The following is a 26998-nucleotide window of genomic DNA, read 5'->3' as shown; positions in this document are numbered from 1 at the left end:
TTTTTATTTGCTCTTGGGATATGATTTTGGAAAGATGCTTCATTCAAAAGGAAGAGAAGATAGTTACAGGGTGTGGAGGGAGCACTGTATGTTAAGAAGACATATTTATGTAAAGAAATCCAGGAACCCAGTGGGGGAAATACAGTGGAGAATGCTCAGATAAAGTTCCACAGAAGCAGAAACAGCATGAATATTGTCAACAGAGTGCAGTGCAGGTCATGTGGACAGAAAGAAGAAATAAATGAGGACTTTAGGAGACAGACCCTAAGCCTCATATGTAAGTAATAGGGAACTTCAAATTATCTAGACACCAGTTGGGACTCACTATCTGTTCAAAACAGAGCCTCTTGTCTTGCCTTAATAATAATTTAATTATTTAATAGTTGGAGGAACCAATAAAGGGGAGTTACTTTTCAGGATTTGATTCTCACCAACATGGAGGAATTGGCTTCTGAAATAGAAATGACGGGAACCTTAGTGAGAAGTGATCATTTTAGAATGCTGATAGTGAAAGAAGGTAAAGATGGCCATAATCTGGTAGGTATTCTAGATAGTTTTAAAGATTTCAAAAAGTTCAGAGAAAGAATAGGTGGGATTCCAAGGACCAAAGTTCTAGAGGGGATGGCAAGCTCTCAAGAATGAAATACTAATAACCAAAAGAAAATATTTCCAACAAAGAGAAATGGGGTGGAGAGTTGTTCAAAAAGATCAATGTGTATGCAAAAGTGACTCATTGATTAGATTTTTAACATACATATGTTATCAATCACAATCATACTATTAGATAACTTGGCTTAACTGTTTTTAAAGAATGTATTTTGTAGGGGCTTTATTTGGATGTTTCCTGGCAACTGGTTGATGTGCCAAAAACAAATTCACCAACGAATCAAAAAGAAATTAAAATAAAGATAGGAAGGAAAGTGAAGAAAAGAAAGGAAAGGGAGGAGAGAGAGAGAAAGGAAGGAAGGGAGAGAAAATGGAAGAAAGGCTAACTAACAAGATGATTACAAAAGAATAATTACATATATTCTAGAATAAAATTGTACAAGAATAATTCCAAGAAACCATTATTCAGAATGAAATAAAGCTAACAAGGAATGCTAAGGACACTAACAAAAAAAAGAGTTTAAGCTACGTTAGGGAACAGAGACAGATCCGAGAACGGACAGGACCATAGCTCATGGTAGACATGACAATAATAATGGATTTCACAAAGAGAAGGTGTAGCCACTTAATTTGATTTTTTTGACTTTTTTTCTCTGCCAAAGAGAATCATATTTGGATCAGAAAGCCAAAACAAAAATGTATTAAAGGGAGCTGAAATTCAAGAGAGGCATGGAGATATTAAGACAGTATATAGCTGCCCTTGATGATTTCATGTCACCAGGCACAGACAAATTATATTCCAGAGCATTGAAATAATTGATGTACATGATTGCTGAATAGTGTCAGTGACATTTGAAAGATCATAGGGAGTAAATGAGATGCTGTAGAGAAAATTTGAATTCATCAAGGATAAGTCATGCCAGGCAAACCTCAGTTTCTTTTTTGACCATGGTAATTAGGCTGGTAGGTCAGGAAACAAAATTTATAGTTTACCTGGATTTTAGCAAGACATTTGACAGTCTCTCGTGTACTTTTTATGGATAAGAAAGATATGAACTAGGCAATAGAACAGTTGAAGGGGCTCTGAGTGGGTTTAATAATTAGATCCAAAGAGTAGTTACTAATGGCTCAATGTTAGCTTGGAAGATAGTCTCTAGTAGAGTGCCCCAGAGATCTATACTTGGCCCTGTGTTATTTAACATTTTTATCAATAAATTTGAATGAAGACATAAATGAGAGGCTTATAAAATTTATAGATGACAAAGAGGTAGCTAACACATTAGATGACAAACTCATGATTCAAAAAGATCTCAATAGGCTGAAATACTTGGCCAAATACTAACTACAAGATGAAATTTAATACAGACAAATATAAAGTCTTAAACTTGAATTCAATAAGCCAATTTCATAAGTACAAGATGAGTGAGGTAGATTCAGTAGACTACGAACTCAAAATAAGTAAACACCATGATACAGCAACTGAAAAGCTAATGTTATCTTGTTCAGTCATGTGCAACTTCTCATGACCCTATCTGGGGCTTTCTTGACGAAGATACTGGTTTGCTATTTCTTTCTCCAGCTCATTTTACAGATGAGGAAACTGAGGCAAACACTGACTTGCCCAGCATCACACAGTCAGCAAGAGTACGAGACCAGATTTTAAGTTAGGTCTTCCTGACTTCTAGGTCCAGATTCTATCCACGGCGCCACCTAGCTGCCCAGTGTTATCTTAGGCTACATTAACATATGGATCTTGTCAAAGACTAGGAAGGTGATAGCCCCACTGTATTTGCTGCTCTGGTCAAATCACACGTGGAATCCTGTGCTCAGTTCTGGGTCTCACACTTTAGGAAGAAGCTAAAATCTGTCTAGAAGAGGGCAACCAGGATTGAGAAAGGCCAAGTTCCTGCCATATGAGAATCAACTGAAGATGTTTTGCCTCAGCTTATAGAAAGAGAGGACTTATGGTAAATAACATAGTTGTCTTCAATTATTTAAAGAGATATTATATGGAAGAAGGATGAGTCTTATTCTGCTTGGCCCTAGAGATCAGAAATAATAGTAATGGATGGAAACCACAGAGAAAAAGATTCAGGCTTGAAATAAGAAAAAGCTTCCAAAGAAAGCTGTCTAAATACAAAATGGATAGCCTTGGAAAGAAATGGACACCCCTACGCTAGAAACCTTTATTTTCATAGATGCTGAACGGTTGCCCTGGTTGCCCTCTCAACAATACGATTATTTTGTTCCGATGTTAGATATTTGGTTTACCATACAAGCAGCTTTAAGCCAATGTCTTCCTTTTTCCAAATCACTAAAATGAGAGAGCTGCCAGCAGAACTTCTTTACATAAGATTTCATAGGCTAAAGAAATAAAATGGTGCTCAGCTTAACAGCCTCTCACAAAGAGGAACCTAGGAGATGTGGTCTATGGGGTCTGAAGCTTAGAATTTGGGATTATATGATTTATTTATATATTTTAAAATAAGTTTGTTGATTTTTCCTATTTTTACATCCATCATTTCCAGATATTCCACAAATACCTCAGCAATGAGCTCAATTTCATAATTAAAGAAACATGGTTAAACAAAACCAACCATTTCTGTGCCTGCATCTGAAAAGTAGGCAAAATTCTCCACCTAGGGTCCCCCATCTCTCTAATGAGAGAAGATGTCTACTTGTCCAGCCCTAATTTCTCTCCTAAAATTCAGTCTTGTTTCTCCAACTGCCTATTAGACATCTTAAACTAGATGTCCCTTAGACATCTTAAGCTCAACATGCCCCAAGTTGAACTAATTATCTTCTCCCTCCAACTCATCTCTCTTCATAGTTTGCCTATTGTTATCAAAGGTAACGCCATCTTCCCAGTTACCCAGGCTCACAACCTAGATGTCATTCTCGACCTTTCACTCTCTTTAACCTCCTATATTCAATCAGTTGTCAAGTCTTGCCATTTCTACTCTTGTAACATCTCTCATATTCCAATCTTATTACAATTCACTCCATTCCAGGTACTCTCTGATTCAATGATACTGGCCCCCCTCACTCCTCCTGGTACATGATGCTCCATCTCCCAACGCCAAACATTTTCTATGGCATCTGGAATGCTCTCTCTCCCCTTCTCTGCCTCCTAGCTTTCTTGGATTCTTTTAGGTCTCACCTTAAGTCTCACCTTTTGCAAGAAGACTTTCCCAGAGTTCTTTCATCTTAGCAGGGGTAGGGAACCTGTGGTCTCATGGCCACATGTGGCCTTCTAGGTCCTTGGGTGTGGCCTTTTGACTGAGTTCAAGTATTACATTAATCCTTTCATTAAGGGGATTTGTTCTGTGAAGTTTGGATTCAGTCAAATGGATGTACTTGAGAACCTAGAGGGCCACATGTGGCCTTCAGACCACAGGTTCCCCATCCCTGTTTAGTGCCTTCTCTCTAAGACTCTCCATAGTTATCCTGTTTGTGTGTGCGTGTGTGTGTGTGTATATATATATATATATATATGCATATGTATATGCATACACATACATGTGTATATATATAATGCATATATCTAATTTATAAAGAGCTGATTTCATATTTTCTCCTCCATTAGACTATGAGATTCTAATGGCTATGAGTCATTGGACTATGAGAGCAGGGACCGTTTTTTGCCTCAAGCCCTTAGAACAGTGTCTGGGATATTGTAGGTGCTTAATAAATGCTAGTTGAATGATTGACTGTACAATTACATACAACTTGGTTTCCTTTTAGTCTGTCGCAAAACAATCTGCCAACTCAAAATCATCTGACCAGGACTTTTCACAGTAGCACCAAAGAATACTAACTTCTTTGTCCTACTTCCTTTCCTACTTTTCTCTCTTTTAGCCTTGAACAATAACTTACATTTTACCTTCCTCACAATAACCCCTGCGAAGCAGGCTGTGCAAGAATTATTCCCATTTTACAGGTGAGGAAACTGAGCCTTAGGATTTTCCAATGGCCATACAGCTTGTAAGAGTCAGAGCCAGGACTTGAAACCAGATCTTTTGATTCTAAATCTGGTGCCCTTATTACTATCGTGATAATTACACAAAGATGGAAAGTGAAGCTAAAAGCCAAGAGTCGTTGTGTTCTCACAGCCTCTGAAAAATGGCAGCAGTGAAAGGAAACGGGAAAGGAAAGAGCTGGATGTGCCCTTAGAATGAGAACATTAAAGCACACAACACAATGTCAGAGTCGGAAGGGACCTTTAACAGCAGACATAAACTGTCAGCACTGTGGGGAAAAAAAAAACCAAGGGGATTTAGTGGAACAGTGTGATATGGTAACTAAAAAAGCCAATTCCATCTTAGGCTGCATTAATACAAGCATAGCACCCACAATAAAGATGGTAAAAGTCCTGCTGTCCTCTGCCTTGGCCAGTTCAGTAACCACCTCTGGGTTACTGAGTCCATTTGTGGGCAGCATCATGTAAGAAGGTCACCAATAAGCCAGAAAATATCCGAGGAACCATCCTACAAGGACTGGTTGAAGGAATTGGGGATGTTTGGTCAGTCAATAAACACTGATTATAAACAATCAACAAACAATACAAATAAAATTAAGTGCCTACTATGCGGCAGGCACTGTGCAAAGCACTGGAGAAATAAAGAGGCAAAAGACAATCCCTTCCCACAGGGAGTTTACAATGTAATGGTATTTTAATATTTAATCTGGAGAAGGGCAGCTAGGTGGCAGTGTATATAGAGCACTGGGCTTAGAATCAGGAAGACTCATCTTCTTGAGTTCAAACCTGGCCTCAGACAATTACTAGATGTGTGACACTGTGCAAGGCTAGTTGCCTCAGTTTCCTCACCTGTAAAATGAGCTGAAGAAGGAAATGGCAAAGTAATCCAGTATCTTCGCTGAAATGACTCAACAACTGGAGAAGAGAAGAATGAGAGACAATGATTGTTGTCTTCAAATATTTGGAAGGCTGACATCAGACATGTTTACTTGGTTGTGGGGAACAGGATGAAAAGCATTGGGTAGAAGGTCCAGAGAGGCAGATTATGGCTCAGTATGAAGGGAAAAGAGTCCATCAGAGCTGTCAGAAAGTAGAATGAGCTACTCTGAAAGGAAGCCATTCCCCTATCACTGAAAGTGTTAAAGCAATGTCCACTAGTCAGGGACATTGTAGACAAGACCCTCATTCAGGTAAGGACTGAACTGGATGACATCTGAGGTCCTTTTCAATGCTGACAGTCTACAAACATAAAATGCTATCAGATAGAATATAAAACATATATGATAGCTAGGTGGTGTGGTGAATAGAGTACTGGACTTGTCAGAAAGATCTAAATTCAAATCCTGCCTCAGATACTTACTAGCTATATGATTCTGAGGAAGTCACTTAACCTCTTTTAGCCTCAGCTTCCTTTTCTGCAAAATGGGGGTAATAATACCACCTAACTCCCAGGGTTGTTGTGAGATGGTTTACGTAAAGCTCCTTGCAAATCTGAAACCATGCTGGCTACTATGAGAATATTAGAGCTGAAAGGGGACCTTTGACATCATCCTGTCCAACCCACAACTTTCCTTTATTGGCTAATAAAAGATAGATTGTGAGCTCCTTGTAATCAGGGTTCATGTGACATCTATCTAATAAAATGCCTTCCCTACACTAGGTGCTTGAATAATGTTTGTTAAATTGAGTTGGATTGACTCTCCAGGTTGTGCCCTTCACTGAAAATCTTCCTAACTCTAAAGGACGCAGACAGGAGATGGTTACAAACTAAGGTGACTTAGAGAGTAAATGGAACCCAAAGCTGGCTTCCAACATAAATCTCTGCTAGGAACAGATTCCTGCCTTCATTCTATTACAAAGAATTGCTTTGGTTCCTACCTTCCATGGCCACCCCAGTGCTTGAGAAGGGCCATTATTCCTGGGGTAGCTAGCTCAATTCCAGCAGGATGTCCTCGAGAATGCTACTCCAATTTTTCCCAGTGAGTGGGAAGAAAAGAGCACCCGGGAGACTTCCCATCTGGAAAGGAAATATTTTTCAATGTGTTCTTTGCTGAGCGTTTTCCCTGATGAACAATACAGGGAAGGAATAGGTGGACTGAAGACTGATATGTGGAAGTTATATAAATGCCCCAGGAAGTGAACAGGCTGTGGCGTTAAGTATGAATCTCGCCATTATTCTACTAAGTAAAGCAAACTGCGTGAATAGACTTCACATGGTCTTGAAGGGTGGGTGGGCAGTACTCTAATGAATGGCAAAAGGGAGGGTATTGGGGGCCAGAATCTCTTAGATGCCAGAGAAAAGAACTTGCATAGGAGAAGGCAAACAGATGGACATGACTACACACAAAGGCAGGCTACATGGCAGTGGGACAGAAATGAGAGTAATGAAAGTAAAAGATGTTCTAGTGCCCATGCTGGGGAAGTTATGGATCATGAGATCACAGAATTTAGATTTGAAGGTAACTAAGAGATAATTTAATCCAACTTCTCACATATGAGGCAACTGAGGCCCAAAAAGGAGGACTGATTTTGGATCTTAAGATTTAGAACTGAAAATGACTTTAGACATCACCTCATCAAACTCCCTTGTTTTATATTTGAAGAGATTAGAACTCACAAGGGTAAAGCCCAGAGTAACACAGGTGCTAAGTGAGTCAGGAGTTAAAGCCAGGGTCCCTGACTCCACACCTGTTGTTGAAAGGCTATCTGGAGGAGGATGAACATCCATCAGTTTTGAGGCTTTGAGGAAGAAAGGAGGAAGAAGCCACCACAGATGATGAGGAAGGTGACTTTGATAAAGATACTTAGAAAGGGGGTCTTAACCCATGTTGTGTCATGGACCCATTTAATAGGCTGATTAAAATGATGTCCCCTTCTTAGAATAATGTTTTTAAATGAATAAAATGAAATACATAGGATTACAAAGAAAAGTAGTTACACAGAAATAGCTATAAAAATATTAAAAACAAATTCACAAACCTTGGGCTAAAAACCTCTGGAATAGACAAAAGTAAGAAATAGAGGAAGGGAAAATAAAAAAAAGCTAGAAATGACCAGCATCCAGTCAAGAAAATAAACAATAGGGATGGAATGTCAAACAGAGAACCAATATTTAATTCCTCAATCCATTAGTAAATGTTTACTGAGCCTCTCCTAGGACTGTGGAACCATTAAATAACTCCCATTTCCGTAGTACACTTATAATAACAGCCAGCATTTACATAGCACTTTAAGTTTTTCACAAAGTACTTTACGAAGATCATCTCATTTGATCCTCACAACAACCCTGGAAGATGGGTGCCATTATTAACCCCATTTTACACATGAGGAAACTGTGGCAGACAAAGGTCAAGTGACTGTCCCAGGGTCACACAGCTAGTAAATGTCTGAGGTCACATTTGAACTCAGGTCTTCCTGACACCAGGTCCAGCCCTCTATCCACTGCACCACCTATAAAGTGCTGTCCTCGCCACAATCCTGTAAGAGAAGTCCAGCAATTCCATTACGGAGGCACAGGGAGAGGAAGTGGCTTGACTTCTGTTCGCCAGTCAACAAGCATTAGAGCTTCAGTGGGAACCTAGGGGTAGGATAAAGTCCTGGACTCCAGGTCAAGGATACCTAGACGCAAATTCGTCTCAGACACCTGCCAGCCTTGTCACCTTGGTTAAGGCATTTCACATCTCTGAGGATAACAACAGCACCTTCCTCACAAGTTTGTCATGGGGATCAATGAGACAATGCATGAAAAGCACTTTGCAGATCTCATAGCACTTTATGAACGTGAGTGATGATGATGACGATGCCTCCACCAATGCTGACAATGATGAGTCCTTTCTTCACTACCCAGGTGACCTTATTCAAGTCACTTCCTTCTTTTGGAACCAGTTTCCTCAACTATATATTATGGGTATTGGACTAGATCGGTGGTTCTGAGACTTTTTGGCCTCAGGACCCCTTTACAATCATAAAAATAATTAAGGATGTTTTGTTTTGATGGGTCACATCTATGATGTCCCCTTCTTTGAATAAGTGAATCAAATGAAATACATAGGATTACAAAGATAAGTAGTTACGTGGAAATAGTTATAAAAATATTTTTTAAAAACAGGTTCACAGACCTCACAGCTACTTCCCATATTGGAAATTAAAACATATCAGCATTATCATGAAAATAGTTTTGACCTTGTGGACCCCCTGAAAAGGCCTCGGGAACCACCTGGGAACCCTGAACTACTCTTTGAGAACCTGTGAACTGGGTGGTTGCCAAGAGGCCCTTCAGAGCTAAATCTTAAGGTTTAATTGAATACTGGTTTACAATGTCTGTTGGGTAGTAAAGAAGATTTCTGCTCAGGTATGGGTTAGTGAAGACCTTCCATCTCTGAGATACCATGAATCTGGGACTAGCTGTAGAGAGTGATAAGGTACTAGGAGTAGTCATCCTGAGAGAAAGTGATGAGGCCTAATGCTAGAGGAATCTGGGGAGGGCACCTTTAATGGCCTAGAGAAGTCAGAGGAGGCCTCAAGAAGTTGCTGAATGTTGAACTGATGCTGGGTGAACTGAGCAGATCCAGGAGAACACCGTACACAAATAACTGCAACACGGTGCCATGATTAGCTTTGATAGATTTAGCTCTTCTCAGACAATTCCAAAAGACTCAGGATGGAAAATGTTATCCACATTCAGAGAAAGAACTATGGAGTCTGAATGCAGATTGAAACATGCTATTTTCTCTTTTTTTTCTTTTTCATGGTTTTTTTTTCATTTTGTTCTGATTCTTCTTTCACAACATGACTAATGTGGAAATATGTTTAATACGATTGTACATGTATAGCCTATATCAGATTGCTTGCCATCTTAAGGAGGGGAGAAGGGAGGGAGGGAGAAAAAAATTTGGAACTCAAAATCTTATAAAATGAATGTTGAAAACCACCTTTACACGTAATTGGAAAACATAAAATACTATTAAGTAGGAAAAAAAAGAAGTTGCCATGTTGGCAACTCTGCCCTTGGAGGGGAGGGGAGGAATCATACTTGGCCCTGATAGAAGGAGAAAAACCAAATATGTGAAGAAACAACGTCAGTTTAGCAAACAAGAATTCCCAGTTGGGGGAAAGAGAGCGAGGGAAGCAGCAAACAGTAATGATGATGATGATGGTAACGGCTGAAATGTATAGCACCTTAAGGTTACAAGTCATTTTATATCTATCCTTGCCTTTGGATCATACAACCATCCTACGAGGTGATTACTACAGGTACATGCGGCGGCTAGGTGTCGAGGTAGATAGAGCACCGGCTCTAGAGTTAGGAAGATCTGGATTCAAACCCAGCCTCAGATACTTACTAGCTGTGTGACCCTAGGCAAGTCACTCGACCCTGATGGTTTCCCAAAAAATAAACAACAAAAAAACCCCAACAAAATTACTGCAGGCATATTCAGCCTTTCCTGATTCTCCCAAACACTAGTGCCCTCCCTCTCAAATGCTCTCCTAATCTACCACTTTGCATTTCTTTGTATTGGTTCTCTTTGCACTTGTGCTTTGTATACTTAAAGTGTTTTTCTTTTCTTTCCTATCGGAATGTAAGCACCCTGCCTGTAGGGATCGTTTCATTCTTGTACTTGTATGTATCCCCCAGAGCCGGCACATTTCTAGGCAATACTTGTTGAATGGTTATTTTCCCCATTTCACAGATGGGGAAATGGAAAGTCATGGAAGTCGAGGGACTGGCCCATAGTCACACAACCAATGCATGTCAGAGGCAGGATTCAAACCCAGCTCAGTCTTGGCTACAATTTCAGGATTCTTTTAAGAACATCTTCATGCTATAGACGGGAGGAAGTGGAGAGCTGCTGACCATTAATCTGGCAGTAAATGACTAAAAGACTGAGAAAGGAGAGGTTGAAGGTGAGAGGCTGCTACAACAATCCTAGAATTAGGTGACAGGGGTTTGTGACGCTGAAAACAGGAAGAAAAAAGACAAAGGTGAGGAAGAGATATTTTGAAAGGAGGATCCTTAGGAGCTGGTGGCAGACAATGGGGGATGGGAGGGAGGGAACCACAATGTGTGACTGTGAAGAAACAGAATTAAGTCTTCAACAAACTAAAACATCCATCAAAACCATGTTTTCCAGTTCAAAGTAGTCTCCTTGGGAGGTCATATAATCAATCAATAAGCATTTATTAAGCATCCTACTATGTGCCAGGCCCTGTGCTAAGTGCATGGTATACAAAGAAAGGCAAAAAAACGTCCCTGCTGTAAAGGAGCTCACAATCTAAGTGAAGAGAGGGAACATGCAAACCACTATGTTCAAAAAAGCTATAGACAGGATAGAGTGGGAGATAAGAGGGGAGGCACTAACTAGGATTAAGAAAGACTACTCATACGCTTATTCCAAAAATGTTAGCCACCCCCCCCCAGCCACCTCCACTAACAACACATTTGGAAATCTTCTAACAATAATCACTCCCACTTCTCTAGAATTTTAAAGGTGAGAAGGCATTTTCCTTACAATAGCCCTGCAGGCTAAGTAGCACAATTATTATGACTCCCATTTTGCAGATGAAAAAACTGAGGCTTGGTGAGATTGAGCGACTAGCACAGGGCCATACAACTCCTTGTTAAAGAATTTGAACCAATGCCTCCTGACTCCAAATCCAGAACTCTGTTTGCAGCCCCGTACTGATTCCTCTGTGATTGCTCCTAAATCCTGCAATACTTTCTTTGAAATACTCTCCATGTTGGCAATTCTCTCCCTTTTTGAGGGAGTGGAGGGTCATATGATTCTTAGAATTAATTTTTTAAAAGTCATTTGGAGCCAAATCTGGGGAATCAGGAGGATAGTCAGGCTGGACCACACTTGTGGAAGGCCCAAACAGAGTCTGGGAAAGTAATGAGGCAGCACAGGGGAGTAGTGGGCAGACTGCTGGGCCAGAGTCGAGGAGGCCTATGTACAAATCTGACCTTATATACTTAGCAGCTGCGTGAACCTGTAGTAGCAATTTGGATTTGAAGATCTTTCTTACCCATTAATAGGACGTGTGACCTGCTTATGTCACAGGAAGCCTAAGACACATGCGGTGGGAGAAGCTTCCTGACAGGAAAAAGAAGTTATGTCACAGGAAATGCTAAGAGAGAGAGAGAGATGTGATGGCTGCTAATGGCTGCCCTCGTGGTGGTTAGAACTGAACAGGCTGACTTAGCTGTACTGTGAGTTTGTCTTTGGGAAGACCCCAGCAGGGGGTCAGAGAGGTTTGGGGATGGCGAGGCTCCAGGTGATATTGTGTGTGGAATGTTTTACTGCTGTGATAAACTGGATAAATGGCTTGTGGGATCTGGTTCTCTGGTGTCTGAATAAATGGTTCACTTCTTCTACTTTCTACGTGGAGAGTCTCGTATACTTTGCGATACAGAACCACATAGGCATTTTGACAATTATCATCTACATTGTTTTTATTGCCTTATTGTTACAGATCCTAAGCAAGTCACCGCTGTCTGCCTCAGTTTCCTCATCTGTAAAATGGAGATAATAATAGCACCCACTTCCCAGAGATGAGATATTATGTACAAAGTGCTTAGCACAGTACCTGGTACATACTTTGCTTAATAAATGCGTGTTCCTTTCGCCTTCCCTAATGAGAATGATTTCCTTGTTTGGCTTATTCATGGACTCTGAGGCAGTTTCCAAAAACATGTCTAGAGCAGCAGCAGCTGTAGTGTAATAGCACTGGTCTTGGCTCTGAGTCCCAGTAGTTCTTCACTATAATAGCCAGCTGACTTCAGACAAAAGACTTCCTCTCTTGGATCCTCAGTCTTCTCATCTGTACAACGGGGAAGATAATCCTTGTACTTTCTACCTCTAACCATCCCTAAGATAGTTGTGAAACTCAAAGAAGACTAATCTATGTTGGATGCTTTTTAAGTTCTAAAGAATAAACGCACATGGAAATTATTATTCAAGAACTATTTCTCAAACCTGTAAAGACTTACATAAACTGATGCAAAGTGAAGGAAGCAAAACCAGGAGAACACTACATAGGGTAACAACAATACTGTATGATGAAAAACTCTGAATGACTTAGCTATTCTCAGCAATGCAATGATCCAAGACAATCCCAAAGGTCTCATGATGAAATATGTTCTCTGCCTCCAGAGAAAGAACTGGATTGTCTAAATACAACAAATGTTGTCTAAATACAGACTGAAACATAGTGTTCTTCTTTCTTCGTCACTTACATTCTTTTTTTTGTTCAAGTCTTTTTTTACAAAATCACTAATATGGAAATGTTTTACATGATTGCACATGTATAACCTGTACTGACTTGCTTACTGTCTCAGAGAGGGAGAGGGAAGAGAGGAAAGGAGAGAGGGATAGAATTTGGAAGTCAAAACTTTAAAAAAAAAGAATGTAAAGTTTATTTTAACTTGTAATTGGGGCAAACAATAAAGTATTTTAAAAGAACTATTTCTCATCAATTTGTTTCAAAAATTAGTCTTGTCGCTTTAGATGATGATGTTGTTCAGTTACTTTTAGTATCCATGCTGTCTTCCTTCTCCCCAGTCTGAGAGGAGGCAGCAGCCACCCTACTTTCCAAAGCTAACCTCCATTCTTGTCCCAGATCCTACCTGTTATCAACTCCTGAGGGTCCTCATTAATACATTTGTACCCTTCCTCTGCATACCCTTTTGCCTTGGGTCTCCTTCTCTTGAGAAAACGTCTATTCTATTTCTCTCCTTCCTTTCATAGCCAAAGCTCTCCAACAACTTACTTCCTCTGCCTCTGTTCTTTCATCACAGAATTTAAAAGTAGAAACAGACCTTAATGATCCTCTAGTCCAACCTCATCATTTTTTAGAAGAAGAAACTGAGACTCAGAGAAGTTAGTTAATTGGCCCGAGGTTACACAGAATCTAATGCTTTTCCATTACACCCCAGATGGGGCAAAGCCAGGATTCAATCCTAGGTCCTCTGAATCCAAAGTTAGTGTCTTTTGTTTATACACTACTACATGTTTCACTCATTAATAACCCTTTGCTCTCTGGTTTCTATCCCCACCCTCTCTACTAAAACTATACTTTCAAAGGTGCCAAAAATCTGCTTTGAATTATAGAATCCAATTACTTCATTCTCCCCTAACTACCTCCCTCTTTGAACTCTCCTCCTCTGGCTTCCCTGTTTTCCACACACTCCTGATTTATCTCCTACCTTTCTGAACCTCTCCACTATCCCCTTCAGTCTATTTCTTTACCAAACCCCAGGCACACCCCCAATGCTCAGACACACTAAATCAATAATCTGCAGGAAGACAAATATGGCAGACATCAAATCTGTGGATGACCTGCAGCTCAGAAGAATAATTTAAATGATGTATGACAGAATCTGGGGCAGCTATGTGGTATAGTGGACAAAGTGCTAGGTCTGGAGTCAAGAAGAATGAGTTCAAATCCAGCCTCAGACACTTTCTAGCTGTATGACCCTGGGCAAGTTACTTAACCCTATTTGCCTCAGTTTCCTAGTCTATAAAATGAGCTACAGAGGGAAATGGCAAACCACTTGAATATCTTTGCTGAGAAAACTCCATATGGGGTCATGAAGAGTAGGACATGACTGAACTGTTTGAACAACAACAGAGAAGTGATTAACATCAAGATACTCTTAGTTCAGGCTCAATGTTGGGATGAAATGAAACACTTGGAAGTTACTAAACTTTAACATAGGAGGTTTACTTTGCCCTAACAGCAAGGATATGCAACAAGGAAACAACAGCACTTTACTCCTCTGGCCCTTAGAGGACCAGAAAGCTGCATCAGGGAAGCCAGGGACAATCAGGTCCTAGGGCAGCATTGTCTTCTCTTTGTTAAAGCCTCCCCATATTGTGGGGGAAGAAGCTGGGCATGATAAATGCTAGTCCTATTCACACCATCATTGTGAGGAGGATTTTAGTAGAAAAAAGTGATCTTGGGCTGTTAATAGCAATAAGTTATCCAGAAGAAGGGAGATGATATAACACTATAATCTGCCCATTGAAACCACATCTGAAGTATCATGTTCAGTTACAGAACTGAAGTGCCACTTTGTGAGGGATAAAGGGGTATCCAGAGAGGAGCAACCAGGATTTTGAGGAAATATGCAACTGTCATATGAATAACAGTTGAAGGAACTAGGGATGTTCAGATTAGAGAAGAGAAGATTCAAATGGAGCTTGACAGTTGTCTTCAGATATGTACAGGGCTGACCTGGCTAGTTCCAGTAGGTAAGGAAATAGGAGTAGATGATCTCTAAGGCCCCTTTATGTATTAATGAATTTCAGGGAGGTTGATTCTGGCTTAACTTAAGAAATAACTTCCAAACAATTAGTGTGATCAGCTGATGAATTATTGTCCTATATCTCAAATTCAACATGTTCAAAACAGGAATTCTGGAGTGACAGAGCCAACAAAAGGTCAGGGTGAGACATTTTTCCAGCCCAAGACAACTTGGGCCATCAGCAGGGGAGGTCTGTGACACAGGGTGGGGGCTGCCCTGGAGCCCAGGTAGAGACAGCACCAGCTGTAGGCCTTGGAGGTAGTTGTGACAGTAGCGGCAGCAGCTTCAGGAGCTCTCAGCTCAGAGACAGGAAGGGGGCCAGAGAACTTGTCAGAAAGAGACTGGATATAGGACTGGGAGCTTTTCGGCAACTCTGGGTCACAGTTCCAGGATGGAGAGTTGGGCTTATAAGCAGTCACAAGGGAAGAGGGAGACTGGTCCCCATATCAAGTGCAAGAGAAGCACTAGCACTTATGGCTGTAGGGAAGGAGGGACTCTTCCTGGGTAAAGGCCACAGTACAGACAAGGACAGCAATGATCATACTTCTCCCTGGATCAAACCATCTTGGAAGCACTGAAAACCTGCAGATTAGTTCTAAAAACAGCAGCATGAAAAAGCCTAATGCTTGGGACAGTGCCCCTCCAACGCCAGAAGAGCAAAGCCCAACTCTAACCTAAAGTTCAGTCAAGAAATAGGCTGGGAAAATGAACAAACAACAACAAAACTTGACCCCAAAAATCCACTACAGTAGTAGGGAAAGCCAAGACACAAACTCAGAAGAAGACAACAACATGAAAACAGCTATAAGCAAAGCCTCAAAGAACTCCTTAAAAAGCAGAATAAGCCAAATGGAAAAGGATGTACAAAAGTTCACAGAAGAAAATCATCCCTTAGAAATTAGAATTGGCCAAATAAAAGCTAAAGACTCCATGAGACATAAAGAAACAACAAAATAAAGTCAAAAGAATGGGGAACAATAGAAGAAAATGCCAACTATCTTGTCAGAAAATAAATGAAGGAGTTATAATTTAAGAATTATTGGACTACCTGAAAACCACAATAAAATCATATTTTAAGAAATCATAAAAGAAAATTGTCCTGATATCTTAGGTCCAGAGAGTAAAATACAAACTGAAAGAATTCAATTATCACCTCCTGAAAGAGATACTAAAATGAAAATTCCCAGGAATATTATAGCCAAATTCCAGAGCTCCCAAGTCAAGGAGAAAATATTGGAAGCAGACAGAAAAAAACAAGTCAAAGATTGTGGAGGTATAGTTGGGATCACACAAGATTTAGCAGCTTCCATGTTAAAGAACTAGGGGGCTTAGAAAATGATATTCTGGAAAACAAAGAAGCTAGTATTACAACTGAGAATAACTTAATCAGCAAAACTGAGCATCATCCTTCGGGAGGCGGGGAGGGGAATGGATATTTAATGAAATAGAAGACTTTCAAATATTCCTGATGAAAAGATCAGAGCTAAATAGAAAATCTGACATTCAAACCCAGAAATACCATGACTAGGTCTGTATCCCAGAGATCAAAGAAAAAGGAAAAGGACCAACATGGATGAAAATATTTATAGCAGTGCTTTTTGTGGTGCCAAAGAACTTGATAACAAAGGAGATGTCCATCAATTGGGGAATGGATAAGTAATTTGTGGTATATGAGTATGATGGAATACTATTGTGCTATAAGAAATGACAAGGGGGATGGTTCCCACAAAACCTGGAAAGACCTATACAAACTGATACAAAGTGAAGTGAACAGAACCAGAAGATCACTTTACACAATAACAACAATATTGTAATGATGCTCAACTGTGAAAGACTACTCTGATTGATATAATGATCCAAGACAATTCAGAAGGATTCATGATGAAAATGCTATCCACTCCCAGAGACAGGATTTGAACTCAGGTCCCTGAAATCCAAAATCAGCAGTCTTTTCCCTGTACCATACTGCCTCCAAAACCCTTTAATCAGCAACAGCAAAAACTTGGTCTTTAGGATAGAACATCAGAGAAATCTTCCTCCTATTCCAAAACAGAGATTTACTTTCCAGCAGAATTACCCATCTCCTATTCCTCTATTCTTTTCCTCAGATGTTAGTGAAAAGCAGCAAGGCAATGGAAATCAAAAGAGGACTTGAGAATCAAATTTTAAAAATCAAAACAGGCCTTGAGAATTTCCATCATGGCCACACAAAAAAACAGATAAGGATTGCATTCCTCATCCAAATTGCTCAGTGGAAAAAAAGCATAGCAACAGGGAAATTTTCTCTAGGCTTTTTTGTAGCAAAATCAAGAGCTAATGGAAGAAAAAATAAATATCAAAACTACATTTCTAGCTAAAGCTACTGCATAATGATCTAGAAGTAATCAGGTCGAAATTTTTTGTGGTAGCAAAGAGCTGGAACAAAGCGGGTGCCCACTGATGGGAAGTACGACTAAACAAAGTCACGTATGTATGTTATTGCTCCATAAGAAACAATGAAAGGGAGAAATTCATGGAAACACGAGAAGACTTGTATGAACTGATGCAAAGTGAAATTGAACCAGAAAAATACATACAATTCCAATCCTGGAAATGAGAACAATAAACAAAACTGAATTCTAATCATAATGGTCCGGGAAAGGCATCTATTTGTTTGTTGAGGATGGAGGGAATTCTATTAGTGTGGAATACTGCATGCACTGTCAGATGTACTTGATGTGTGTGGTTTTGTTGAGCTGCCTTGTGTTTTTCTTACAAGGGGTATGAGGAGGAAGGAATACACCCAGAAATGACAATGATGTTAAAAAGTAAAGAGCCATAGTCTCTAAAGAGTGACATGTTCTGGTCTGCGGAACAAGGACCTTGTTGAGATGATGTAGCAACTCCTGATTGGTCACCAGTGGCAAGAGTTGTATCAAAGGTGATTGGCTACATGGTCAGAAGGGCATCCCACTGAATGGGCAAGAAAAAGAACTAAGAAGAATCTCTCTCTTTGGGGACTCTTCCACCGCTTTCTCTCCCTGGACTTTCAAGAAGGAGTGAGGAATGAATTTATTTCCCTCCCCCAGAGGCAATGGCAGACAAAACACACGGGAGCATGTATCTTTGGCCATCCTTTTCTGCTTTTTGTTTTCTTCCTGAGTACACAGCAACACTGAGAAACTGCCCTGGCAGTTACCTTACCCATTCAAGAGGCTGAAAGTCTATGAGTTGGGTACTGGCTGCCCAAAGGGAGATAATTCCCACCAGAGTAGCATTTCTTGGAGGGGAAAAAGGGCTCCCGCCAGGAAGATGCTGAAGCTGAAGCTGAAAGAACTGAGGAAGCCTGAGTCCTGCCCTTGCTGGCCACAAGACCCGCACTTTCGAAGCTGCTCAGATAGATGTTTCCCTTTCATCTCAGACCTGTACTAATTAGCAGTCCCACAACATTGTCTTTACCTTCTCAGACAGTAGAATGTATGTGATGGGTTATGTGTGCTTATGATTCTTTTGTGTTTTCGATATTTTCAGTTGATGGGATAAATAAAAGTTGGTGGCGTTGTGAACAAGTTCAATGACTCTGGAGAACAATTTGGAACTATGCCCATTGGGTAATAAAACTGTGCATAGTCTCTGACCCAGCAATATGACTACTAGGTCTGTATCCCAGAGATCAAAAAAGGAAACAGCCTTATATGGACAAAAATATTTCTAGCAGCTTTTTTGTGGCGGCAAAGAATTGGACAATTAGGGGATGTCCATCAAATTGGTGAATGGCTAAACAAGTTGCAGTACATACCTGATGCCTGTCTTTTATGCAGATTACTTTTTTTCTCTAAGAAAACCTGTTACCCAATTTGGGGGGGAGAGCCTAGACATGAGCATACCTAAACTTTGCTTTAAAGATTTCCCTTGCACTACCCTAGGGTAAAGGTAATGATCTTAATTTTCCTTTTGCCCTCCACCCCCTGCTTTGGCCTCCCTCAGGATATATTTGGTCCTTGGGGCCCCAGAGCCAAAGCTTTTTATGAGAGGGGGCTCTCTGAGCCATAGGTAACATCTTAGGGGCTGTTCTGGGATCTGAACCCAGGACTTTTCACATTGAGCAGGATTACTATGGCAACATACAAAAGAAAAGCATCAATAACACTTTAAAAAAATAATTCAGGAGGAAACCACGGCACTACAGTAGACTCAGGAGTGACAGGCTTTACGTGACATGGTATCAAAGCCGACATTAGAAACTGAAGGAAGTGAAGTAAGCAGAACCAGGAAAACACATTGTGACGTACAATGATTCCAACAGTATATAAGTGAAAAAACTTCAACAAAAACAATTAAAAGCATCTACTACAAAATATCCTACAAAAGCTTGGCCCTGAAGGAGGCACTGGAGAAGGCACTTCCCTTTCTTTGTTACAGAGATGGGGGACTTTAGGTGTGGAACACAGCATATGATGCTACAATCTTTTGATATGTTGGTTACTTTTGATGAATTGCTTTTTTTTCTTTTTGGTTACAAGGGATTGCTCTTTGGGAAGGAGTGAAAAGAAGGCTCCATTGGGACATGTAGGTGCTATAAAAAAAGATATAAATAAAAGTACTAAAAAGGAAAAAGAAACTGAAGGAACCACTGACCAGGCTCAGAAATGACTTGATAAAAGCAGGAACAAAAGCTGGATCCTCCATGGAAGAGAGAAATCAAGACTCCCCCAGGAAGCACCTCTTCACAGTCATCCAGCAATATGAGCTCTGAAACTGGAGGCCAAGAAGCCAGAGGCATCAGAACTTAGAATGCAAAGCTGTTGGGGAGAGTCTGGAACTGGAAGTCCAGGTGGGGAAGTTGCTGCAGCAACAAGAAGAGGAAAGAAAACAAACAGCACTTTGGAAGGGGGTGCTTGAGCCTTCTGGGCAGAATAGCATTCCAGAAATGAAAACAAAAGAAAACAACATTCAAGAACAAGCTGTTGCCCAACCAGCAGAGAGGACCAGGGTAAATACGCACACAACGGAGCCCTTCTGAGACCAGGCAGAAGAGATCAATGGGGAGAAACTGGTGTAAATAGAATTCCAGGTCATCTTGCCACGTGAAGCTCCCCTACTTGTCCAGTCCAGCCTACAGGGAGTATGGAGGCATAGCAATGATTTCTGTCATCCAGGTTCAATTCAGCCTTATTAAGCACCGAATACAAAGGCAGAAATGAAATAGCCCCTATCCTCATGGAGCTTACCCTCTATCAAAAGGGGGATCCAACTTGTACACAAGAAAATGTGAAGTAATTTCAAGTGGAAGAGATACTAACTGGAGGAATCAGGAAGGGCCTCAGGTAAGAGACGGTACTTGAGCTGTGCTCTGAAGGAGGCTAACGAGTCCACTCAGATTAAGATCCGAGTTCAGATCCAGCCTCAGATACTAATTATCTGTGTGACCCTGGGCAAGTCACTTAACCCCTAAATGAGAGTACACAGGAGAAGGAAAGGGCAAACCATTCTAGTATCTTTGCCAAGAAAATTCCATGGACAAAAGTCAGACTGTAGAGTCGGACACAACCGAATGACTGAAAAAAAAAAACAATAACACAAAGGATGGATATGAAAAGGGAAAGCAGATCAGACAAGGGAAGGAGTCACTTAAGGGCAGAGAGTTAGAAAATGGAATGTTGTATGTGACTAACATCAGGCCAGTTTGCCCAAAACAATATGTGAAAAAGAATGTATGAAATATAACTGGAAAGGTGGGAGCCAGATTGCGGAGGGATTTAAATACCAGCCCAAGAAATGTGCCTAGAGGCGATAGGGAGCCATGGAAGATTTCTGAGTAGGGAGGAGATTGACATTGCACTCTTAACCTCCCACAGTTTACAATTCTGTTAAAACCTTCTTCACAACCACCTTTATTTTCATTGTAAATCTCCACTTATAAACTGCCAAGTGGTAATAATAATTGTGTTTTTCTTTTGTAACCGTTTATTTCTTCACAATTTATTTCATCATACCAGCTCTGGAAAATGTTCTGTCCTGAGTTTAATCAATCTCCTTCACATCTTGTTACAGGAAACTGGCTTGAAGAATGGAAGAAAAGAATCAGTATCGCTTGAGTTTTCCTTTTCTCCTTTTCTGTCTTCAAAATAGGCTTTCTGTTGCTCATTTGGAGTAGAATAGAAAGTATGTTTGGTGCTATGCTTTACCTGAACAATATTAAATTCTATCGGGAGATGTCAGACTTTGCTCTTCATGGACAAGGACTTTTGCTTGTTTGGGAGCGGGGGATGGGATCTATTAACAAAGTGTCTTTCTCTCTTTATTTGTGACATAAGTTAATAAGGCACATTGTTGAATCCCCTATCTGAACTATAACAGTCTTGTTTAAAAAACCAATCAAGGTACATTAACTGAGACAGACAACATAATGAGCTACAGTACTGAAAACTTATATATATTTTTTAAATCACAACATATTACATGAGTTTTGGAGATTCAATTGTTTCCCTATGCACTGTTTGGTGACTCTTTGAACACATACTATATTTAAGGCAGTAGATTCCCATTATTAATGTATTGCTTTTGCTTTGGTAAGTGCTGTTGTTTACCTAAATTCAGAAGAAGACCATGTCTGAAGTGAAAGTAAAAATTATGTCCATGACAAAGATTATGGAATAATTCTTCCAATAGCTTCCTGTTTCTGGTACCCTTCCCAAAAAAGGATTTTCCCCTTGAATTTTGTATATTTGGGAAGCAAATTAACTTATATGATGAAACAACTGTTTTAATTGCTACAATTTTTTTACCCTATTATATGAAGAACAATCATCAAGGTGCAAGGAAGATTCAAAGGTTGTAAAGTCCCTGCCATAAGGTACTTCACAATCCAGTGCGGGGATAAGATATGAACTTAGTAATCAGTATGTATTACATGAGAAGTGGGTTAGAGAGGCAAAAGAAACAGCTAAGTGGGATCTAAGAGTGAAATTTATTACCAACCAAATGAATTCAGGAAAGCTTCCTGGAGAGGGTGACACTCCTGAGGTTTGCTGACATTTTGTAAATTTGGATTTCCAAGGCTAGGACAGGAGAAGTCATTTATTTCCTCGAGTTACTAGACTTGGAATCTGGTGATCAGCCACCTGGTAAATAGCAAGTCCTAAACTATGGTAATATAATAATGATAACATTGATAGCTTACTTGTCTGTAGAATTGTAAGGTTTAGAAAGTTCTCTCCTTGCAGTTCTGAGGAAAGTAACCCAAGTAACATCATCCCCTTTTCACAGATGAAAAAAATGGGTCTCAAAGAAGTTAAGAACTTGCCCACAGTAACACAACTAATAGGTTTCAGAATTCAGATCTTCTGACTCCAACTACTCTCTCTTACTGCTAAATCTCACTTCTGCAGCTCCTAGCTTAGCCAGGAACTCTTGGATACTCCTCTGCTACTTCTATTTCTGGGGCTGTGCACATTCCTCCTTTTCTTGGGGGCCACAGACTTCCCTGATGTAATATATGGATCCCAAGAGAACATAGCACCTGATGGAACCTCATGGCTATGTACGCTTCCCGCTCCCCCGCCCAAGAAACCTGGCTGGGTCTGTATGTGTGCTAACTGTGAGTATCTGACTTCCCAGCTGTCGCTTTGTCTCTTTCTATCCCTTTTGATTCAATTATCCCTAAGGCTGCATACAAGGCAAATGAACTGCCTATGAGTCATTCAATCATTCTTGATGTGGTAGTATCACTGGGGCAGCCCTAGACAAGATAAAGAATTTGTACCTTATAAAGGAGATATCACCAATGCCTGAACTAAATCTTCATTAGTCAAAGACAACGAGACTTTAATGCTTTTTAGGAAGGTACCACTACTGCTTGAACAGTGTCCTGATTGGGGGAAGGGGAGGAGGAGGCAGTGAAGGATGAAAACTTTAATGAGTACACTCAACACATTATAATAACCAATATTAATATAACGAACAGTACATCAGTTTTTTTTCAATGTATTGATCAACTTTATTAATTTTTTCTCTTAAAAATTACTTATCATAAGGGCCATCTCTGGGAAGGGGGACAGAAAAAGATACATTGGGATATCTATGTGATGAAAAAAGAAAAACAAAATCTATTTTTTAAAAAAGGTATAATTTGAATCAATACTTTAAAAACTATACATACCATGTACACAATAAGCCTTTATTTATTTAACACTTTGGGGAGAGTAGATGTTTGAAATAAGTGGATTTCCCTTAGCCCATTGGCAGCCTCTGCAATCCACTCCATCTGGCAGGAACATGGCCTAGAAACCCCTAAGGACACTACATCCTTAACAACCCCAGAAAGATTTTCGAGGAGGCTGCTCCTTCACCCCATTTTCTATTGCCAGGGAAAGACAAGGGTTAGCATACTCTTTGTTTCCCCTTGCCATTTTTAGACCATTGACCAAATTTTACTCTTTTGATGTTGATTCCAAGAGATCAGAACAACATCTCCTTATTTTTGTCCCAACATCTGCTGAGTTCCAGGCCACTCTCCCTCCCTCCTCAAAGAATTCAACACTTGGCTCACAGTCTCCTCAATCCTATCTACCATCAACCTCCTTAACAATGTTAATGCCCACTCAAAGTCTTTCTAATTCCCTATCCACACAGTTGGTGTTCCTCCTCAACTTCAATTATTTCCATACTCACAGAAATTCAGCCACTCAGGAGCATATCTCAGACCTCACTCCCCCTCAAAAGTTCTATCCCTATGCTATTGTGAAAAAAAAATTGGGGTTTTCTTAGTGGCATGAAAACTCAATACAATTTAATGATTTAATATGGCAGCCAAAACAAACAAAAAAAAGGAATGTGGTTTGGCTTTCTTAATAGAAGCACACTATTCACAAGAGACAATGATAGTCCCGCTACACTCTTCCCTGGTAACATCAAATTTAGAGGCTTGTTTTCAGTTCTACAAGTCCCTGATATAACATACAAAAATTAGTAGAAGAAACTAGGGATACGTAGCATGGAGAAAACTTAAGAAATAGAATTATCTTCAACATTTTTATTAAGATTTTTATTTTTAATTTATAACACTCACTTCCACAAGTTTTTGAATTCCAAATTTTCTTCCCCTCCCTCCCCCTTCCCATTCTACATATACCTTCACATTAAACTTATTTACACAATAGTCAAGTTGTAAAGAAGAATTATGACCAATGGAATGAATCATGAGAAAGAAGAAACAAAACCAAAAGAAAGAGAGAGAAAAAAAAAGAGAGCAAATGTTTGCCTCAATCTGCATTCAGACTCCACAGTTCTTTCTCTGGATGTAGATAGCTTTTTCCATCATTAGTCCTTTGGAGCTGTCTTTGAGCCTTGTATTGCTGAGGAGAGCCAAGTCTATCAAAGTTAGTCATCACAGAATCAACATATCTGTGGTTGTGTACAATGTTCTCCTGGTTCTGCTCCCCTCACTCATCATTATATCATGTAGGTCTTTCCAGGTTATTATGAAGTTTGTATGTTCCCCATTTCTTATAGCACAATAGTATTCCATTACATTCATATACCACAACTTGTTCAGCCATTCCCCAATTGATGGGCACCCCCTTGATTTCCAATTCTTTGCTACCACAAAATGAGCTGCTATAAATATTTTTGTACACAGGGGTCCCTTTCCTACTTGTGTGATCTTTTTGGGATATAACCCTAGAAGTGGTATTGCTGGGTCAAACAGTATGCACATTTTATAGCCCTTTGGGCATAGTTCCAATTTGCTCTCCAGAATGGCTAGATCAGTTCACAACTCCACCAACAATGTGACAGTGTTCCAATTTTCCCATATCCTCTCCAGCATTTATCATTTTCCTGTTTTGTCATGTTAGCCAATCTGACAGGAGTTGTTTTGATTTGCATTCCTCTAATCAATAGTGATTCAGGGTATTTTTTCATATGCCTATAGATATCTTTAATTTCTTCCTCTGAAAATTTCCTGTTCATATACTTTGACCATTTCTCAATTGGGGAATGACTTGTATTCCTATAAATTTGGCTCAGTTCCCTGTACATTTTAGATATGAGACCTTTATCAGAGACACTGGTTATAAAGATTTTCTCCCAATTTTCTGCTTCCCTCCTAATCTTTGTTGCATTGGCTTTGTTTATACAAAAACTTTTCAACTTAACATAATCAAAATTATCCATTTTGCATTTTGTAATGCTCTCTATCTCTTGTTGGGTCTTGAATTCTTCCCTTTCCCATAAATCTGATAGGTAAACTATTCCTTGCTCTCCCAAACTGCTTATAGTATCAGCCTTTATTCCTAAATCATGGATGCATTTTGACTTTATTTTGGTATATGGTGTAAGATATTGGTCTATGCCCAGTTTCTGTCAAACCATTTTCCAATTTTCCCAGCAGTTTTGTGACATAGTGAATTCTTAGCCCAGAAGTTAGATTTTTTGGGTTTATCAAAGAGCACATTGCTATAGTTGGTGACTCCTGCATCTTATGTACCTAACCTATTCCACTGACCCACCACTCTGTTTCTTAGACAGTACCAAGTAGTTTTGATGACTGCTGCTTTATAGTTTAATATCTGGTATGGCTAGGCAGCTTTCCCTAGCATTTCTTTTCATTAATTCCCTTGATATTCTGGACCTTTTGTTCTTCCAGATAAATTTTGTTATTATTTTATCCAGCTCTGTAAAATAATTTTTGGTAGTTTGATTGGTATGACACTGAATAAGTAAATTAATTTTAGGTACAATTGTCCTTTTTATTATATTAGCTCAGCCTAACCACGAGCAACTGATGTTTTTCTGTTTATTTAGATCTGACTTTATTTGTGTGAAAAATGTTTCATAATTGTGTTCATATAGGCCCTGGGTTTGTCTTGGCAGGGAGACTCCCAAATATTTTATAGTGTCTACAGTAATTTAAATGGAATTTCTCTTTCTATCTCTTGCTGTTGGGCTTTGTTAGTAATGTATAGGAATGCTGAGGATTTATGTGGGTTTATTTTATATCCTGCAACTTTGCTAATGTTGTTTATTATTTCAAGTAGTTTTTACTTGATTCTCTAGGATTCTCTAAGCAAATCATCACATCACCTGCAAAAAGTGATAATTTAGTTTCTTCTTTGCCTATTCCAATCCCTTCAATTTCTTTTTCATCTCTTATTATCTTCAATATTTTAAGGACTATAACGTGGAAAAATATTACTCTTATTTTTTCTTGGTCCCAGAAGGCAATGGGTAAAAGGTACAGAGGGATACATTTTGTCATAAAAGGAAAAAAAATTTATTAACAATGACAGCAGTCCAAAGCAGTTTTCCTCCATAGGCTGCGAGTTCCTCACCATATGAGACCTTCAAACAGAAGTCTGGTGACCAGCTGTCAAAGATGTTGTAGAAGGGATTCCCACTCAGTGAAGCATTAGTCAAGATGACTTTTCAGATCAGTTCTCCCTCAAGATTCTGCAATTCTATGATATCAAGTCTGAAATTCTTTCTATTCACAGTCTCTAATTCTTGCACCTATCCATTGCCTCACTCTTCTTGAGCCTTTTATTAATCATTATTATGATCTTTAGTCCCTTGACTCTCTCCCTACTCTTCCAATCCAACTGCTCTTCTCTGACTTCTCTTACCAACACCATCTTGACTACAGGGATAGCCATTTCAACCTGTTCATCAAAGCCCTGGAATCTCTCATTCCTTTGACCTTCTTCAATTGCTCCCACCTGGGTAATCCAATCTTTAGTACCTAGAGTTATCAAAAGATCATAGATGGAGCTAGATCCTGATTAGTATGAATAATGAATCCATTGATGTGGTCACACTATTCAGGTCTGTACTGCATATTTCCATTGGAATGGAACCAATTACCTAATGTTACATAATTACAACTTTAATAATGAAAATGTGAATACATATGACCATTTCATGGGATTAATTATTCACACCAATCAGGACCTATTTGTAGAGTTGGAAGGAACCTCAGAGATCTCAGAAATCAAGTTCAAACCCCCCTGCCCATTTTAAAGATGAGGAAACTGAGACCCAGAGAGATTCTACTCAAAGGCTGCTAGAAAATGCTGCAAAAAGTTACAAAACCACACTCATTTTTGGCTATTATCAATCCACATTGCTTAACC

At 39.6% G+C, this 26998-nt stretch overlaps 1 protein-coding gene across 1 annotated transcript in view; it reads right to left on the bottom strand.

Moving 5' to 3' along the window:
* The window catches only part of RALGPS1 (Ral GEF with PH domain and SH3 binding motif 1), a 573263-nt gene that overhangs the window by 413407 nt on the left and 132858 nt on the right, over positions 1-26998 (bottom strand). The window lies entirely within an intron of this gene.

This window comes from Trichosurus vulpecula, chromosome 3 (assembly GCF_011100635.1).
Source record: "Trichosurus vulpecula isolate mTriVul1 chromosome 3, mTriVul1.pri, whole genome shotgun sequence".
Lineage (NCBI taxonomy): Eukaryota > Metazoa > Chordata > Mammalia > Diprotodontia > Phalangeridae > Trichosurus > Trichosurus vulpecula.
The sequence above is the reverse complement of the archived record's forward strand: the minus strand, read 5'-3'. Positions and strand labels throughout refer to the sequence as shown.